This window comes from Oncorhynchus gorbuscha, linkage group LG11, assembly GCF_021184085.1.
Source record: "Oncorhynchus gorbuscha isolate QuinsamMale2020 ecotype Even-year linkage group LG11, OgorEven_v1.0, whole genome shotgun sequence".
In the NCBI taxonomy this organism is placed as follows: domain Eukaryota; kingdom Metazoa; phylum Chordata; class Actinopteri; order Salmoniformes; family Salmonidae; genus Oncorhynchus; species Oncorhynchus gorbuscha.
The window spans coordinates 42059081-42074076 of record NC_060183.1 but is presented as its reverse complement, the minus strand read 5'-3'; the positions used below and the strand labels follow the sequence as shown (position 1 = coordinate 42074076).

Below are 14996 nucleotides of genomic sequence, written 5' to 3'. Positions count from 1 at the left end.
TGTGACAATGTCCTGGGATTTCCCACAAACGCCTCACCTTCTAACTAGTATTGTGTGGCTTGTGAGCGGTATAGGGCAGAATCGACTACACGTACGTGTTCGTGAGAGTCTCAGCTTTCCATAGAGGGGTCATAGAAGTTCCTAGCTCCAACCATTCAGTCTCTACAGATATTTTTGTTAGAAGGGTTTAAGCCCGACACTCCAAACTTATTAGTACCAATGCTCCACGTTTTTTCAAAGGTCCAACACACCTGCTCCTCGTTAGTATAGTGGTGAGTATCCCCGCCTGTCACGCGGGAGACCGGGGTTCAATTCCCCGACGGGGAGAAAGGACTGCTTTTTTTTAGGGTGAACAATGTTGCTGAGCCCACAAAGTGGAAAATATTCTTTGGAAAAAAGCTTTATGATACGATTGCCAGCCTTTGGGGTTAACTCAGGTTTCCAAGGCATTGGTTGTTCAGTGGTAGAATTCTCGCCTGCCACGCGGGAGGCCCGGGTTCGATTCCCGGCCAATGCAAGAAGTTTTGAACATGTCATTTCGACACTTTGTGCAAGGCTTTAGTTGTTAAATGGGAAAGAGTAACCAACTTGTCAGCGACAACTGTCTTGAGTTTGGCATTTGTGACAATGTCCTGGGATTTCCCACAAACGCCTCACCTTCTAACTAGTATTGTGTGGCTTGTGAGCGGTATAGGGCAGAATCGACTACGTGTTCGTGAGAGTCTCAGCTTTCCATAGAGGGGTCATAGAAGTTCCTAGCTCCAACCATTCAGTCTCTACAGATATTTTTGTTAGAAGGGTTTAAGCCCGACACTCCAAACTTAGGGTTAGTACCAATGCTCCACGTTTTTTCAAAGGTCCAACACACCTGCTCCTCGTTAGTATAGTGGTGAGTATCCCCGCCTGTCACGCGGGAGACCGGGGTTCAATTCCCCGACGGGGAGAAAGGACTGCTTTTTTTTAGGGTGAACAATGTTGCTGAGCCCACAAAGTGGAAAATATTCTTTGGAAAAAAGCTTTATGATACGATTGCCAGCCTTTGGGGTTAACTCAGGTTTCCAAGGCATTGGTTGTTCAGTGGTAGAATTCTCGCCTGCCACGCGGGAGGCCCGGGTTCGATTCCCGGCCAATGCAAGAAGTTTTGAACATGTCATTTCGACACTTTGTGCAAGGCTTTAGTTGTTAAATGGGAAAGAGTAACCAACTTGTCAGCGACAACTGTCTTGAGTTTGGCATTTGTGACAATGTCCTGGGATTTCCCACAAACGCCTCACCTTCTAACTAGTATTGTGTGGCTTGTGAGCGGTATAGGGCAGAATCGACTACACGTACGTGTTCGTGAGAGTCTCAGCTTTCCATAGAGGGGTCATAGAAGTTCCTAGCTCCAACCATTCAGTCTCTACAGATATTTTTGTTAGAAGGGTTTAAGCCCGACACTCCAAACTTAGGGTTAGTACCAATGCTCCACGTTTTTTCAAAGGTCCAACACACCTGCTCCTCGTTAGTATAGTGGTGAGTATCCCCGCCTGTCACGCGGGAGACCGGGGTTCAATTCCCCGACGGGGAGAAAGGACTGCTTTTTTTTAGGGTGAACAATGTTGCTGAGCCCACAAAGTGGAAAATATTCTTTGGAAAAAAGCTTTATGATACGATTGCCAGCCTTTGGGGTTAACTCAGGTTTCCAAGGCATTGGTTGTTCAGTAGAATTCTCGCCTGCCACGCGGGAGGCCCGGGTTCGATTCCCGGCCAATGCAAGAAGTTTTGAACATGTCATTTCGACACTTTGTGCAAGGCTTTAGTTGTTAAATGGGAAAGAGTAACCAACTTGTCAGCGACAACTGTCTTGAGTTTGGCATTTGTGACAATGTCCTGGGATTTCCCACAAACGCCTCACCTTCTAACTAGTATTGTGTGGCTTGTGAGCGGTATAGGGCAGAATCGACTACACGTACGTGTTCGTGAGAGTCTCAGCTTTCCATAGAGGGGTCATAGAAGTTCCTAGCTCCAACCATTCAGTCTCTACAGATATTTTTGTTAGAAGGGTTTAAGCCCGACACTCCAAACTTAGGGTTAGTACCAATGCTCCACGTTTTTTCAAAGGTCCAACACACCTGCTCCTCGTTAGTATAGTGGTGAGTATCCCCGCCTGTCACGCGGGAGACCGGGGTTCAATTCCCCGACGGGGAGAAAGGACTGCTTTTTTAGGGTGAACAATGTTGCTGAGCCCACAAAGTGGAAAATATTCTTTGGAAAAAAGCTTTATGATACGATTGCCAGCCTTTGGGGTTAACTCAGGTTTCCAAGGCATTGGTTGTTCAGTGGTAGAATTCTCGCCTGCCACGCGGGAGGCCCGGGTTCGATTCCCGGCCAATGCAAGAAGTTTTGAACATGTCATTTCGACACTTTGTGCAAGGCTTTAGTTGTTAAATGGGAAAGAGTAACCAACTTGTCAGCGACAACTGTCTTGAGTTTGGCATTTGTGACAATGTCCTGGGATTTCCCACAAACGCCTCACCTTCTAACTAGTATTGTGTGGCTTGTGAGCGGTATAGGGCAGAATCGACTACACGTACGTGTTCGTGAGAGTCTCAGCTTTCCATAGAGGGGTCATAGAAGTTCCTAGCTCCAACCATTCAGTCTCTACAGATATTTTTGTTAGAAGGGTTTAAGCCCGACACTCCAAACTTAGGGTTAGTACCAATGCTCCACGTTTTTTCAAAGGTCCAACACACCTGCTCCTCGTTAGTATAGTGGTGAGTATCCCCGCCTGTCACGCGGGAGACCGGGTTCAATTCCCCGACGGGGAGAAAGGACTGCTTTTTTTTAGGGTGAACAATGTTGCTGAGCCCACAAAGTGGAAAATATTCTTTGGAAAAAAGCTTTATGATACGATTGCCAGCCTTTGGGGTTAACTCAGGTTTCCAAGGCATTGGTTGTTCAGTGGTAGAATTCTCGCCTGCCACGCGGGAGGCCCGGGTTCGATTCCCGGCCAATGCAAGAAGTTTTGAACATGTCATTTCGACACTTTGTGCAAGGCTTTAGTTGTTAAATGGGAAAGAGTAACCAACTTGTCAGCGACAACTGTCTTGAGTTTGGCATTTGTGACAATGTCCTGGGATTTCCCACAAACGCCTCACCTTCTAACTAGTATTGTGTGGCTTGTGAGCGGTATAGGGCAGAATCGACTACACGTACGTGTTCGTGAGAGTCTCAGCTTTCCATAGAGGGGTCATAGAAGTTCCTAGCTCCAACCATTCAGTCTCTACAGATATTTTTGTTAGAAGGGTTTAAGCCCGACACTCCAAACTTAGGGTTAGTACCAATGCTCCACGTTTTTTCAAAGGTCCAACACACCTGCTCCTCGTTAGTATAGTGGTGAGTATCCCCGCCTGTCACGCGGGAGACCGGGGTTCAATTCCCCGACGGGGAGAAAGGACTGCTTTTTTTTAGGGTGAACAATGTTGCTGAGCCCACAAAGTGGAAAATATTCTTTGGAAAAAAGCTTTATGATACGATTGCCAGCCTTTGGGGTTAACTCAGGTTTCCAAGGCATTGGTTGTTCAGTGGTAGAATTCTCGCCTGCCACGCGGGAGGCCCGGGTTCGATTCCCGGCCAATGCAAGAAGTTTTGAACATGTCATTTCGACACTTTGTGCAAGGCTTTAGTTGTTAAATGGGAAAGAGTAACCAACTTGTCAGCGACAACTGTCTTGAGTTTGGCATTTGTGACAATGTCCTGGGATTTCCCACAAACGCCTCACCTTCTAACTAGTATTGTGTGGCTTGTGAGCGGTATAGGGCAGAATCGACTACACGTACGTGTTCGTGAGAGTCTCAGCTTTCCATAGAGGGGTCATAGAAGTTCCTAGCTCCAACCATTCAGTCTCTACAGATATTTTTGTTAGAAGGGTTTAAGCCCGACACTCCAAACTTAGGGTTAGTACCAATGCTCCACGTTTTTTCAAAGGTCCAACACACCTGCTCCTCGTTAGTATAGTGGTGAGTATCCCCGCCTGTCACGCGGGAGACCGGGGTTCAATTCCCCGACGGGGAGAAAGGACTGCTTTTTTTTAGGGTGAACAATGTTGCTGAGCCCACAAAGTGGAAAATATTCTTTGGAAAAAAGCTTTATGATACGATTGCCAGCCTTTGGGGTTAACTCAGGTTTCCAAGGCATTGGTTGTTCAGTGGTAGAATTCAGCCTGCCACGCGGGAGGCCCGGGTTCGATTCCCGGCCAATGCAAGAAGTTTTGAACATGTCATTTCGACACTTTGTGCAAGGCTTTAGTTGTTAAATGGGAAAGAGTAACCAACTTGTCAGCGACAACTGTCTTGAGTTTGGCATTTGTGACAATGTCCTGGGATTTCCCACAAACGCCTCACCTTCTAACTAGTATTGTGTGGCTTGTGAGCGGTATAGGGCAGAATCGACTACACGTACGTGTTCGTGAGAGTCTCAGCTTTCCATAGAGGGGTCATAGAAGTTCCTAGCTCCAACCATTCAGTCTCTACAGATATTTTTGTTAGAAGGGTTTAAGCCCGACACTCCAAACTTAGGGTTAGTACCAATGCTCCACGTTTTTTCAAAGGTCCAACACACCTGCTCCTCGTTAGTATAGTGGTGAGTATCCCCGCCTGTCACGCGGGAGACCGGGGTTCAATTCCCCGACGGGGAGAAAGGACTGCTTTTTTTTAGGGTGAACAATGTTGCTGAGCCCACAAAGTGGAAAATATTCTTTGGAAAAAAGCTTTATGATACGATTGCCAGCCTTTGGGGTTAACTCAGGTTTCCAAGGCATTGGTTGTTCAGTGGTAGAATTCTCGCCTGCCACGCGGGAGGCCCGGGTTCGATTCCCGGCCAATGCAAGAAGTTTTGAACATGTCATTTCGACACTTTGTGCAAGGCTTTAGTTGTTAAATGGGAAAGAGTAACCAACTTGTCAGCGACAACTGTCTTGAGTTTGGCATTTGTGACAATGTCCTGGGATTTCCCACAAACGCCTCACCTTCTAACTAGTATTGTGTGGCTTGTGAGCGGTATAGGGCAGAATCGACTACACGTACGTGTTCGTGAGAGTCTCAGCTTTCCATAGAGGGGTCATAGAAGTTCCTAGCTCCAACCATTCAGTCTCTACAGATATTTTTGTTAGAAGGGTTTAAGCCCGACACTCCAAACTTAGGGTTAGTACCAATGCTCCACGTTTTTTCAAAGGTCCAACACACCTGCTCCTCGTTAGTATAGTGGTGAGTATCCCCGCCTGTCACGCGGGAGACCGGGGTTCAATTCCCCGACGGGGAGAAAGGACTGCTTTTTTTTAGGGTGAACAATGTTGCTGAGCCCACAAAGTGGAAAATATTCTTTGGAAAAAAGCTTTATGATACGATTGCCAGCCTTTGGGGTTAACTCAGGTTTCCAAGGCATTGGTTGTTCAGTGGTAGAATTCTCGCCTGCCACGCGGGAGGCCCGGGTTCGATTCCCGGCCAATGCAAGAAGTTTTGAACATGTCATTTCGACACTTTGTGCAAGGCTTTAGTTGTTAAATGGGAAAGAGTAACCAACTTGTCAGCGACAACTGTCTTGAGTTTGGCATTTGTGACAATGTCCTGGGATTTCCCACAAACGCCTCACCTTCTAACTAGTATTGTGTGGCTTGTGAGCGGTATAGGGCAGAATCGACTACACGTACGTGTTCGTGAGAGTCTCAGCTTTCCATAGAGGGGTCATAGAAGTTCCTAGCTCCAACCATTCAGTCTCTACAGATATTTTTGTTAGAAGGGTTTAAGCCCGACACTCCAAACTTAGGGTTAGTACCAATGCTCCACGTTTTTTCAAAGGTCCAACACACCTGCTCCTCGTTAGTATAGTGGTGAGTATCCCCGCCTGTCACGCGGGAGACCGGGGTTCAATTCCCCGACGGGGAGAAAGGACTGCTTTTTTTTAGGGTGAACAATGTTGCTGAGCCCACAAAGTGGAAAATATTCTTTGGAAAAAAGCTTTATGATACGATTGCCAGCCTTTGGGGTTAACTCAGGTTTCCAAGGCATTGGTTGTTCAGTGGTAGAATTCTCGCCTGCCACGCGGGAGGCCCGGGTTCGATTCCCGGCCAATGCAAGAAGTTTTGAACATGTCATTTCGACACTTTGTGCAAGGCTTTAGTTGTTAAATGGGAAAGAGTAACCAACTTGTCAGCGACAACTGTCTTGAGTTTGGCATTTGTGACAATGTCCTGGGATTTCCCACAAACGCCTCACCTTCTAACTAGTATTGTGTGGCTTGTGAGCGGTATAGGGCAGAATCGACTACACGTACGTGTTCGTGAGAGTCTCAGCTTTCCATAGAGGGGTCATAGAAGTTCCTAGCTCCAACCATTCAGTCTCTACAGATATTTTTGTTAGAAGGGTTTAAGCCCGACACTCCAAACTTAGGGTTAGTACCAATGCTCCACGTTTTTTCAAAGGTCCAACACACCTGCTCCTCGTTAGTATAGTGGTGAGTATCCCCGCCTGTCACGCGGGAGACCGGGGTTCAATTCCCCGACGGGGAGAAAGGACTGCTTTTTTTTAGGGTGAACAATGTTGCTGAGCCCACAAAGTGGAAAATATTCTTTGGAAAAAAGCTTTATGATACGATTGCCAGCCTTTGGGGTTAACTCAGGTTTCCAAGGCATTGGTTGTTCAGTGGTAGAATTCTTGCCTGCCACGCGGGAGGCCCGGGTTCGATTCCCGGCCAATGCAAGAAGTTTTGAACATGTCATTTCGACACTTTGTGCAAGGCTTTAGTTGTTAAATGGGAAAGAGTAACCAACTTGTCAGCGACAACTGTCTTGAGTTTGGCATTTGTGACAATGTCCTGGGATTTCCCACAAACGCCTCACCTTCTAACTAGTATTGTGTGGCTTGTGAGCGGTATAGGGCAGAATCGACTACACGTACGTGTTCGTGAGAGTCTCAGCTTTCCATAGAGGGGTCATAGAAGTTCCTAGCTCCAACCATTCAGTCTCTACAGATATTTTTGTTAGAAGGGTTTAAGCCCGACACTCCAAACTTAGGGTTAGTACCAATGCTCCACGTTTTTTCAAAGGTCCAACACACCTGCTCCTCGTTAGTATAGTGGTGAGTATCCCCGCCTGTCACGCGGGAGACCGGGGTTCAATTCCCCGACGGGGAGAAAGGACTGCTTTTTTTTAGGGTGAACAATGTTGCTGAGCCCACAAAGTGGAAAATATTCTTTGGAAAAAAGCTTTATGATACGATTGCCAGCCTTTGGGGTTAACTCAGGTTTCCAAGGCATTGGTTGTTCAGTGGTAGAATTCTCGCCTGCCACGCGGGAGGCCCGGGTTCGATTCCCGGCCAATGCAAGAAGTTTTGAACATGTCATTTCGACACTTTGTGCAAGGCTTTAGTTGTTAAATGGGAAAGAGTAACCAACTTGTCAGCGACAACTGTCTTGAGTTTGGCATTTGTGACAATGTCCTGGGATTTCCCACAAACGCCTCACCTTCTAACTAGTATTGTGTGGCTTGTGAGCGGTATAGGGCAGAATCGACTACACGTACGTGTTCGTGAGAGTCTCAGCTTTCCATAGAGGGGTCATAGAAGTTCCTAGCTCCAACCATTCAGTCTCTACAGATATTTTTGTTAGAAGGGTTTAAGCCCGACACTCCAAACTTAGGGTTAGTACCAATGCTCCACGTTTTTTTCAAAGGTCCAACACACCTGCTCCTCGTTAGTATAGTGGTGAGTATCCCCGCCTGTCACGCGGGAGACCGGGGTTCAATTCCCCGACGGGGAGAAAGGACTGCTTTTTTTTAGGGTGAACAATGTTGCTGAGCCCACAAAGTGGAAAATATTCTTTGGAAAAAAGCTTTATGATACGATTGCCAGCCTTTGGGGTTAACTCAGGTTTCCAAGGCATTGGTTGTTCAGTGGTAGAATTCTCGCCTGCCACGCGGGAGGCCCGGGTTCGATTCCCGGCCAATGCAAGAAGTTTTGAACATGTCATTTCGACACTTTGTGCAAGGCTTTAGTTGTTAAATGGGAAAGAGTAACCAACTTGTCAGCGACAACTGTCTTGAGTTTGGCATTTGTGACAATGTCCTGGGATTTCCCACAAACGCCTCACCTTCTAACTAGTATTGTGTGGCTTGTGAGCGGTATAGGGCAGAATCGACTACACGTACGTGTTCGTGAGAGTCTCAGCTTTCCATAGAGGGGTCATAGAAGTTCCTAGCTCCAACCATTCAGTCTCTACAGATATTTTTGTTAGAAGGGTTTAAGCCCGACACTCCAAACTTAGGGTTAGTACCAATGCTCCACGTTTTTTCAAAGGTCCAACACACCTGCTCCTCGTTAGTATAGTGGTGAGTATCCCCGCCTGTCACGCGGGAGACCGGGGTTCAATTCCCCGACGGGGAGAAAGGACTGCTTTTTTTTAGGGTGAACAATGTTGCTGAGCCCACAAAGTGGAAAATATTCTTTGGAAAAAAGCTTTATGATACGATTGCCAGCCTTTGGGGTTAACTCAGGTTTCCAAGGCATTGGTTGTTCAGTGGTAGAATTCTCGCCTGCCACGCGGGAGGCCCGGGTTCGATTCCCGGCCAATGCAAGAAGTTTTGAACATGTCATTTCGACACTTTGTGCAAGGCTTTAGTTGTTAAATGGGAAAGAGTAACCAACTTGTCAGCGACAACTGTCTTGAGTTTGGCATTTGTGACAATGTCCTGGGATTTCCCACAAACGCCTCACCTTCTAACTAGTATTGTGTGGCTTGTGAGCGGTATAGGGCAGAATCGACTACACGTACGTGTTCGTGAGAGTCTCAGCTTTCCATAGAGGGGTCATAGAAGTTCCTAGCTCCAACCATTCAGTCTCTACAGATATTTTTGTTAGAAGGGTTTAAGCCCGACACTCCAAACTTAGGGTTAGTACCAATGCTCCACGTTTTTTCAAAGGTCCAACACACCTGCTCCTCGTTAGTATAGTGGTGAGTATCCCCGCCTGTCACGCGGGAGACCGGGGTTCAATTCCCCGACGGGGAGAAAGGACTGCTTTTTTTTAGGGTGAACAATGTTGCTGAGCCCACAAAGTGGAAAATATTCTTTGGAAAAAAGCTTTATGATACGATTGCCAGCCTTTGGGGTTAACTCAGGTTTCCAAGGCATTGGTTGTTCAGTGGTAGAATTCTCGCCTGCCACGCGGGAGGCCCGGGTTCGATTCCCGGCCAATGCAAGAAGTTTTGAACATGTCATTTCGACACTTTGTGCAAGGCTTTAGTTGTTAAATGGGAAAGAGTAACCAACTTGTCAGCGACAACTGTCTTGAGTTTGGCATTTGTGACAATGTCCTGGGATTTCCCACAAACGCCTCACCTTCTAACTAGTATTGTGTGGCTTGTGAGCGGTATAGGGCAGAATCGACTACACGTACGTGTTCGTGAGAGTCTCAGCTTTCCATAGAGGGGTCATAGAAGTTCCTAGCTCCAACCATTCAGTCTCTACAGATATTTTTGTTAGAAGGGTTTAAGCCCGACACTCCAAACTTAGGGTTAGTACCAATGCTCCACGTTTTTTCAAAGGTCCAACACACCTGCTCCTCGTTAGTATAGTGGTGAGTATCCCCGCCTGTCACGCGGGAGACCGGGGTTCAATTCCCCGACGGGGAGAAAGGACTGCTTTTTTTTAGGGTGAACAATGTTGCTGAGCCCACAAAGTGGAAAATATTCTTTGGAAAAAAGCTTTATGATACGATTGCCAGCCTTTGGGGTTAACTCAGGTTTCCAAGGCATTGGTTGTTCAGTGGTAGAATTCTCGCCTGCCACGCGGGAGGCCCGGGTTCGATTCCCGGCCAATGCAAGAAGTTTTGAACATGTCATTTCGACACTTTGTGCAAGGCTTTAGTTGTTAAATGGGAAAGAGTAACCAACTTGTCAGCGACAACTGTCTTGAGTTTGGCATTTGTGACAATGTCCTGGGATTTCCCACAAACGCCTCACCTTCTAACTAGTATTGTGTGGCTTGTGAGCGGTATAGGGCAGAATCGACTACACGTACGTGTTCGTGAGAGTCTCAGCTTTCCATAGAGGGGTCATAGAAGTTCCTAGCTCCAACCATTCAGTCTCTACAGATATTTTTGTTAGAAGGGTTTAAGCCCGACACTCCAAACTTAGGGTTAGTACCAATGCTCCACGTTTTTTCAAAGGTCCAACACACCTGCTCCTCGTTAGTATAGTGGTGAGTATCCCCGCCTGTCACGCGGGAGACCGGGGTTCAATTCCCCGACGGGGAGAAAGGACTGCTTTTTTTTAGGGTGAACAATGTTGCTGAGCCCACAAAGTGGAAAATATTCTTTGGAAAAAAGCTTTATGATACGATTGCCAGCCTTTGGGGTTAACTCAGGTTTCCAAGGCATTGGTTGTTCAGTGGTAGAATTCTCGCCTGCCACGCGGGAGGCCCGGGTTCGATTCCCGGCCAATGCAAGAAGTTTTGAACATGTCATTTCGACACTTTGTGCAAGGCTTTAGTTGTTAAATGGGAAAGAGTAACCAACTTGTCAGCGACAACTGTCTTGAGTTTGGCATTTGTGACAATGTCCTGGGATTTCCCACAAACGCCTCACCTTCTAACTAGTATTGTGTGGCTTGTGAGCGGTATAGGGCAGAATCGACTACACGTACGTGTTCGTGAGAGTCTCAGCTTTCCATAGAGGGGTCATAGAAGTTCCTAGCTCCAACCATTCAGTCTCTACAGATATTTTTGTTAGAAGGGTTTAAGCCCGACACTCCAAACTTAGGGTTAGTACCAATGCTCCACGTTTTTTCAAAGGTCCAACACACCTGCTCCTCGTTAGTATAGTGGTGAGTATCCCCGCCTGTCACGCGGGAGACCGGGGTTCAATTCCCCGACGGGGAGAAAGGACTGCTTTTTTTTAGGGTGAACAATGTTGCTGAGCCCACAAAGTGGAAAATATTCTTTGGAAAAAAGCTTTATGATACGATTGCCAGCCTTTGGGGTTAACTCAGGTTTCCAAGGCATTGGTTGTTCAGTGGTAGAATTCTCGCCTGCCACGCGGGAGGCCCGGGTTCGATTCCCGGCCAATGCAAGAAGTTTTGAACATGTCATTTCGACACTTTGTGCAAGGCTTTAGTTGTTAAATGGGAAAGAGTAACCAACTTGTCAGCGACAACTGTCTTGAGTTTGGCATTTGTGACAATGTCCTGGGATTTCCCACAAACGCCTCACCTTCTAACTAGTATTGTGTGGCTTGTGAGCGGTATAGGGCAGAATCGACTACACGTACGTGTTCGTGAGAGTCTCAGCTTTCCATAGAGGGGTCATAGAAGTTCCTAGCTCCAACCATTCAGTCTCTACAGATATTTTTGTTAGAAGGGTTTAAGCCCGACACTCCAAACTTAGGGTTAGTACCAATGCTCCACGTTTTTTCAAAGGTCCAACACACCTGCTCCTCGTTAGTATAGTGGTGAGTATCCCCGCCTGTCACGCGGGAGACCGGGGTTCAATTCCCCGACGGGGAGAAAGGACTGCTTTTTTTTAGGGTGAACAATGTTGCTGAGCCCACAAAGTGGAAAATATTCTTTGGAAAAAAGCTTTATGATACGATTGCCAGCCTTTGGGGTTAACTCAGGTTTCCAAGGCATTGGTTGTTCAGTGGTAGAATTCTCGCCTGCCACGCGGGAGGCCCGGGTCGATTCCCGGCCAATGCAAGAAGTTTTGAACATGTCATTTCGACACTTTGTGCAAGGCTTTAGTTGTTAAATGGGAAAGAGTAACCAACTTGTCAGCGACAACTGTCTTGAGTTTGGCATTTGTGACAATGTCCTGGGATTTCCCACAAACGCCTCACCTTCTAACTAGTATTGTGTGGCTTGTGAGCGGTATAGGGCAGAATCGACTACACGTACGTGTTCGTGAGAGTCTCAGCTTTCCATAGAGGGGTCATAGAAGTTCCTAGCTCCAACCATTCAGTCTCTACAGATATTTTTGTTAGAAGGGTTTAAGCCCGACACTCCAAACTTAGGGTTAGTACCAATGCTCCACGTTTTTTCAAAGGTCCAACACACCTGCTCCTCGTTAGTATAGTGGTGAGTATCCCCGCCTGTCACGCGGGAGACCGGGGTTCAATTCCCCGACGGGGAGAAAGGACTGCTTTTTTTTAGGGTGAACAATGTTGCTGAGCCCACAAAGTGGAAAATATTCTTTGGAAAAAAGCTTTATGATACGATTGCCAGCCTTTGGGGTTAACTCAGGTTTCCAAGGCATTGGTTGTTCAGTGGTAGAATTCTCGCCTGCCACGCGGGAGGCCCGGGTTCGATTCCCGGCCAATGCAAGAAGTTTTGAACATGTCATTTCGACACTTTGTGCAAGGCTTTAGTTGTTAAATGGGAAAGAGTAACCAACTTGTCAGCGACAACTGTCTTGAGTTTGGCATTTGTGACAATGTCCTGGGATTTCCCACAAACGCCTCACCTTCTAACTAGTATTGTGTGGCTTGTGAGCGGTATAGGGCAGAATCGACTACACGTACGTGTTCGTGAGAGTCTCAGCTTTCCATAGAGGGGTCATAGAAGTTCCTAGCTCCAACCATTCAGTCTCTACAGATATTTTTGTTAGAAGGGTTTAAGCCCGACACTCCAAACTTAGGGTTAGTACCAATGCTCCACGTTTTTTCAAAGGTCCAACACACCTGCTCCTCGTTAGTATAGTGGTGAGTATCCCCGCCTGTCACGCGGGAGACCGGGGTTCAATTCCCCGACGGGGAGAAAGGACTGCTTTTTTTTAGGGTGAACAATGTTGCTGAGCCCACAAAGTGGAAAATATTCTTTGGAAAAAAGCTTTATGATACGATTGCCAGCCTTTGGGGTTAACTCAGGTTTCCAAGGCATTGGTTGTTCAGTGGTAGAATTCTCGCCTGCCACGCGGGAGGCCCGGGTTCGATTCCCGGCCAATGCAAGAAGTTTTGAACATGTCATTTCGACACTTTGTGCAAGGCTTTAGTTGTTAAATGGGAAAGAGTAACCAACTTGTCAGCGACAACTGTCTTGAGTTTGGCATTTGTGACAATGTCCTGGGATTTCCCACAAACGCCTCACCTTCTAACTAGTATTGTGTGGCTTGTGAGCGGTATAGGGCAGAATCGACTACACGTACGTGTTCGTGAGAGTCTCAGCTTTCCATAGAGGGGTCATAGAAGTTCCTAGCTCCAACCATTCAGTCTCTACAGATATTTTTGTTAGAAGGGTTTAAGCCCGACACTCCAAACTTAGGGTTAGTACCAATGCTCCACGTTTTTTCAAAGGTCCAACACACCTGCTCCTCGTTAGTATAGTGGTGAGTATCCCCGCCTGTCACGCGGGAGACCGGGGTTCAATTCCCCGACGGGGAGAAAGGACTGCTTTTTTTTAGGGTGAACAATGTTGCTGAGCCCACAAAGTGGAAAATATTCTTTGGAAAAAAGCTTTATGATACGATTGCCAGCCTTTGGGGTTAACTCAGGTTTCCAAGGCATTGGTTGTTCAGTGGTAGAATTCTCGCCTGCCACGCGGGAGGCCCGGGTTCGATTCCCGGCCAATGCAAGAAGTTTTGAACATGTCATTTCGACACTTTGTGCAAGGCTTTAGTTGTTAAATGGGAAAGAGTAACCAACTTGTCAGCGACAACTGTCTTGAGTTTGGCATTTGTGACAATGTCCTGGGATTTCCCACAAACGCCTCACCTTCTAACTAGTATTGTGTGGCTTGTGAGCGGTATAGGGCAGAATCGACTACACGTACGTGTTCGTGAGAGTCTCAGCTTTCCATAGAGGGGTCATAGAAGTTCCTAGCTCCAACCATTCAGTCTCTACAGATATTTTTGTTAGAAGGGTTTAAGCCCGACACTCCAAACTTAGGGTTAGTACCAATGCTCCACGTTTTTTCAAAGGTCCAACACACCTGCTCCTCGTTAGTATAGTGGTGAGTATCCCCGCCTGTCACGCGGGAGACCGGGGTTCAATTCCCCGACGGGGAGAAAGGACTGCTTTTTTTTAGGGTGAACAATGTTGCTGAGCCCACAAAGTGGAAAATATTCTTTGGAAAAAAGCTTTATGATACGATTGCCAGCCTTTGGGGTTAACTCAGGTTTCCAAGGCATTGGTTGTTCAGTGGTAGAATTCTCGCCTGCCACGCGGGAGGCCCGGGTTCGATTCCCGGCCAATGCAAGAAGTTTTGAACATGTCATTTCGACACTTTGTGCAAGGCTTTAGTTGTTAAATGGGAAAGAGTAACCAACTTGTCAGCGACAACTGTCTTGAGTTTGGCATTTGTGACAATGTCCTGGGATTTCCCACAAACGCCTCACCTTCTAACTAGTATTGTGTGGCTTGTGAGCGGTATAGGGCAGAATCGACTACACGTACGTGTTCGTGAGAGTCTCAGCTTTCCATAGAGGGGTCATAGAAGTTCCTAGCTCCAACCATTCAGTCTCTACAGATATTTTTGTTAGAAGGGTTTAAGCCCGACACTCCAAACTTAGGGTTAGTACCAATGCTCCACGTTTTTTCAAAGGTCCAACACACCTGCTCCTCGTTAGTATAGTGGTGAGTATCCCCGCCTGTCACGCGGGAGACCGGGGTTCAATTCCCCGACGGGGAGAAAGGACTGCTTTTTTTTAGGGTGAACAATGTTGCTGAGCCCACAAAGTGGAAAATATTCTTTGGAAAAAAGCTTTATGATACGATTGCCAGCCTTTGGGGTTAACTCAGGTTTCCAAGGCATTGGTTGTTCAGTGGTAGAATTCTCGCCTGCCACGCGGGAGGCCCGGGTTCGATTCCCGGCCAATGCAAGAAGTTTTGAACATGTCATTTCGACACTTTGTGCAAGGCTTTAGTTGTTAAATGGGAAAGAGTAACCAACTTGTCAGCGACAACTGTCTTGAGTTTGGCATTTGTGACAATGTCCTGGGATTTCCCACAAACGCCTCACCTTCTAACTAGTATTGTGTGGCT

The 14996-nt window shown here is 47.0% G+C and overlaps 43 non-coding genes across 43 annotated transcripts; all 43 read left to right on the top strand.

Moving 5' to 3' along the window:
- Positions 1-255: 255 nt before the first annotated feature.
- trnad-guc lies at positions 256-327 on the top strand. Its single transcript has one exon. It is a non-coding gene; the product is annotated as a tRNA-Asp (tRNA).
- Positions 328-446: 119 nt separating this feature from the next.
- Positions 447-517, top strand: trnag-gcc. The gene has a single exon. It is a non-coding gene; the product is annotated as a tRNA-Gly (tRNA).
- A 355-nt stretch (positions 518-872) lies between these two features.
- On the top strand, positions 873-944 carry trnad-guc. The gene has a single exon. It is a non-coding gene; the product is annotated as a tRNA-Asp (tRNA).
- Positions 945-1063: 119 nt separating this feature from the next.
- Positions 1064-1134, top strand: trnag-gcc. Its single transcript has one exon. It is a non-coding gene; the product is annotated as a tRNA-Gly (tRNA).
- Positions 1135-1495: 361 nt separating this feature from the next.
- Positions 1496-1567, top strand: trnad-guc. Its single transcript has one exon. It is a non-coding gene; the product is annotated as a tRNA-Asp (tRNA).
- A 548-nt stretch (positions 1568-2115) lies between these two features.
- Positions 2116-2187, top strand: trnad-guc. Its single transcript has one exon. It is a non-coding gene; the product is annotated as a tRNA-Asp (tRNA).
- Positions 2188-2304: 117 nt separating this feature from the next.
- On the top strand, positions 2305-2375 carry trnag-gcc. The gene has a single exon. It is a non-coding gene; the product is annotated as a tRNA-Gly (tRNA).
- A 551-nt stretch (positions 2376-2926) lies between these two features.
- On the top strand, positions 2927-2997 carry trnag-gcc. Its single transcript has one exon. It is a non-coding gene; the product is annotated as a tRNA-Gly (tRNA).
- A 361-nt stretch (positions 2998-3358) lies between these two features.
- On the top strand, positions 3359-3430 carry trnad-guc. The gene has a single exon. It is a non-coding gene; the product is annotated as a tRNA-Asp (tRNA).
- Positions 3431-3549: 119 nt separating this feature from the next.
- On the top strand, positions 3550-3620 carry trnag-gcc. Its single transcript has one exon. It is a non-coding gene; the product is annotated as a tRNA-Gly (tRNA).
- Positions 3621-3981: 361 nt separating this feature from the next.
- Positions 3982-4053, top strand: trnad-guc. The gene has a single exon. It is a non-coding gene; the product is annotated as a tRNA-Asp (tRNA).
- A 550-nt stretch (positions 4054-4603) lies between these two features.
- trnad-guc lies at positions 4604-4675 on the top strand. Its single transcript has one exon. It is a non-coding gene; the product is annotated as a tRNA-Asp (tRNA).
- Positions 4676-4794: 119 nt separating this feature from the next.
- Positions 4795-4865, top strand: trnag-gcc. The gene has a single exon. It is a non-coding gene; the product is annotated as a tRNA-Gly (tRNA).
- A 361-nt stretch (positions 4866-5226) lies between these two features.
- trnad-guc lies at positions 5227-5298 on the top strand. The gene has a single exon. It is a non-coding gene; the product is annotated as a tRNA-Asp (tRNA).
- A 119-nt stretch (positions 5299-5417) lies between these two features.
- Positions 5418-5488, top strand: trnag-gcc. Its single transcript has one exon. It is a non-coding gene; the product is annotated as a tRNA-Gly (tRNA).
- A 361-nt stretch (positions 5489-5849) lies between these two features.
- Positions 5850-5921, top strand: trnad-guc. The gene has a single exon. It is a non-coding gene; the product is annotated as a tRNA-Asp (tRNA).
- A 119-nt stretch (positions 5922-6040) lies between these two features.
- trnag-gcc lies at positions 6041-6111 on the top strand. The gene has a single exon. It is a non-coding gene; the product is annotated as a tRNA-Gly (tRNA).
- Positions 6112-6472: 361 nt separating this feature from the next.
- Positions 6473-6544, top strand: trnad-guc. The gene has a single exon. It is a non-coding gene; the product is annotated as a tRNA-Asp (tRNA).
- A 551-nt stretch (positions 6545-7095) lies between these two features.
- Positions 7096-7167, top strand: trnad-guc. The gene has a single exon. It is a non-coding gene; the product is annotated as a tRNA-Asp (tRNA).
- A 119-nt stretch (positions 7168-7286) lies between these two features.
- trnag-gcc lies at positions 7287-7357 on the top strand. Its single transcript has one exon. It is a non-coding gene; the product is annotated as a tRNA-Gly (tRNA).
- A 362-nt stretch (positions 7358-7719) lies between these two features.
- Positions 7720-7791, top strand: trnad-guc. Its single transcript has one exon. It is a non-coding gene; the product is annotated as a tRNA-Asp (tRNA).
- Positions 7792-7910: 119 nt separating this feature from the next.
- trnag-gcc lies at positions 7911-7981 on the top strand. Its single transcript has one exon. It is a non-coding gene; the product is annotated as a tRNA-Gly (tRNA).
- A 361-nt stretch (positions 7982-8342) lies between these two features.
- On the top strand, positions 8343-8414 carry trnad-guc. Its single transcript has one exon. It is a non-coding gene; the product is annotated as a tRNA-Asp (tRNA).
- A 119-nt stretch (positions 8415-8533) lies between these two features.
- trnag-gcc lies at positions 8534-8604 on the top strand. The gene has a single exon. It is a non-coding gene; the product is annotated as a tRNA-Gly (tRNA).
- A 361-nt stretch (positions 8605-8965) lies between these two features.
- On the top strand, positions 8966-9037 carry trnad-guc. The gene has a single exon. It is a non-coding gene; the product is annotated as a tRNA-Asp (tRNA).
- A 119-nt stretch (positions 9038-9156) lies between these two features.
- Positions 9157-9227, top strand: trnag-gcc. Its single transcript has one exon. It is a non-coding gene; the product is annotated as a tRNA-Gly (tRNA).
- Positions 9228-9588: 361 nt separating this feature from the next.
- trnad-guc lies at positions 9589-9660 on the top strand. The gene has a single exon. It is a non-coding gene; the product is annotated as a tRNA-Asp (tRNA).
- Positions 9661-9779: 119 nt separating this feature from the next.
- On the top strand, positions 9780-9850 carry trnag-gcc. The gene has a single exon. It is a non-coding gene; the product is annotated as a tRNA-Gly (tRNA).
- A 361-nt stretch (positions 9851-10211) lies between these two features.
- Positions 10212-10283, top strand: trnad-guc. The gene has a single exon. It is a non-coding gene; the product is annotated as a tRNA-Asp (tRNA).
- Positions 10284-10402: 119 nt separating this feature from the next.
- Positions 10403-10473, top strand: trnag-gcc. The gene has a single exon. It is a non-coding gene; the product is annotated as a tRNA-Gly (tRNA).
- A 361-nt stretch (positions 10474-10834) lies between these two features.
- trnad-guc lies at positions 10835-10906 on the top strand. The gene has a single exon. It is a non-coding gene; the product is annotated as a tRNA-Asp (tRNA).
- Positions 10907-11025: 119 nt separating this feature from the next.
- trnag-gcc lies at positions 11026-11096 on the top strand. The gene has a single exon. It is a non-coding gene; the product is annotated as a tRNA-Gly (tRNA).
- Positions 11097-11457: 361 nt separating this feature from the next.
- On the top strand, positions 11458-11529 carry trnad-guc. Its single transcript has one exon. It is a non-coding gene; the product is annotated as a tRNA-Asp (tRNA).
- Positions 11530-12079: 550 nt separating this feature from the next.
- Positions 12080-12151, top strand: trnad-guc. Its single transcript has one exon. It is a non-coding gene; the product is annotated as a tRNA-Asp (tRNA).
- Positions 12152-12270: 119 nt separating this feature from the next.
- Positions 12271-12341, top strand: trnag-gcc. Its single transcript has one exon. It is a non-coding gene; the product is annotated as a tRNA-Gly (tRNA).
- Positions 12342-12702: 361 nt separating this feature from the next.
- Positions 12703-12774, top strand: trnad-guc. Its single transcript has one exon. It is a non-coding gene; the product is annotated as a tRNA-Asp (tRNA).
- Positions 12775-12893: 119 nt separating this feature from the next.
- Positions 12894-12964, top strand: trnag-gcc. Its single transcript has one exon. It is a non-coding gene; the product is annotated as a tRNA-Gly (tRNA).
- A 361-nt stretch (positions 12965-13325) lies between these two features.
- Positions 13326-13397, top strand: trnad-guc. Its single transcript has one exon. It is a non-coding gene; the product is annotated as a tRNA-Asp (tRNA).
- A 119-nt stretch (positions 13398-13516) lies between these two features.
- On the top strand, positions 13517-13587 carry trnag-gcc. Its single transcript has one exon. It is a non-coding gene; the product is annotated as a tRNA-Gly (tRNA).
- A 361-nt stretch (positions 13588-13948) lies between these two features.
- trnad-guc lies at positions 13949-14020 on the top strand. Its single transcript has one exon. It is a non-coding gene; the product is annotated as a tRNA-Asp (tRNA).
- A 119-nt stretch (positions 14021-14139) lies between these two features.
- Positions 14140-14210, top strand: trnag-gcc. The gene has a single exon. It is a non-coding gene; the product is annotated as a tRNA-Gly (tRNA).
- A 361-nt stretch (positions 14211-14571) lies between these two features.
- trnad-guc lies at positions 14572-14643 on the top strand. Its single transcript has one exon. It is a non-coding gene; the product is annotated as a tRNA-Asp (tRNA).
- A 119-nt stretch (positions 14644-14762) lies between these two features.
- Positions 14763-14833, top strand: trnag-gcc. Its single transcript has one exon. It is a non-coding gene; the product is annotated as a tRNA-Gly (tRNA).
- The last annotated feature ends 163 nt before the right edge of the window (positions 14834-14996 follow it).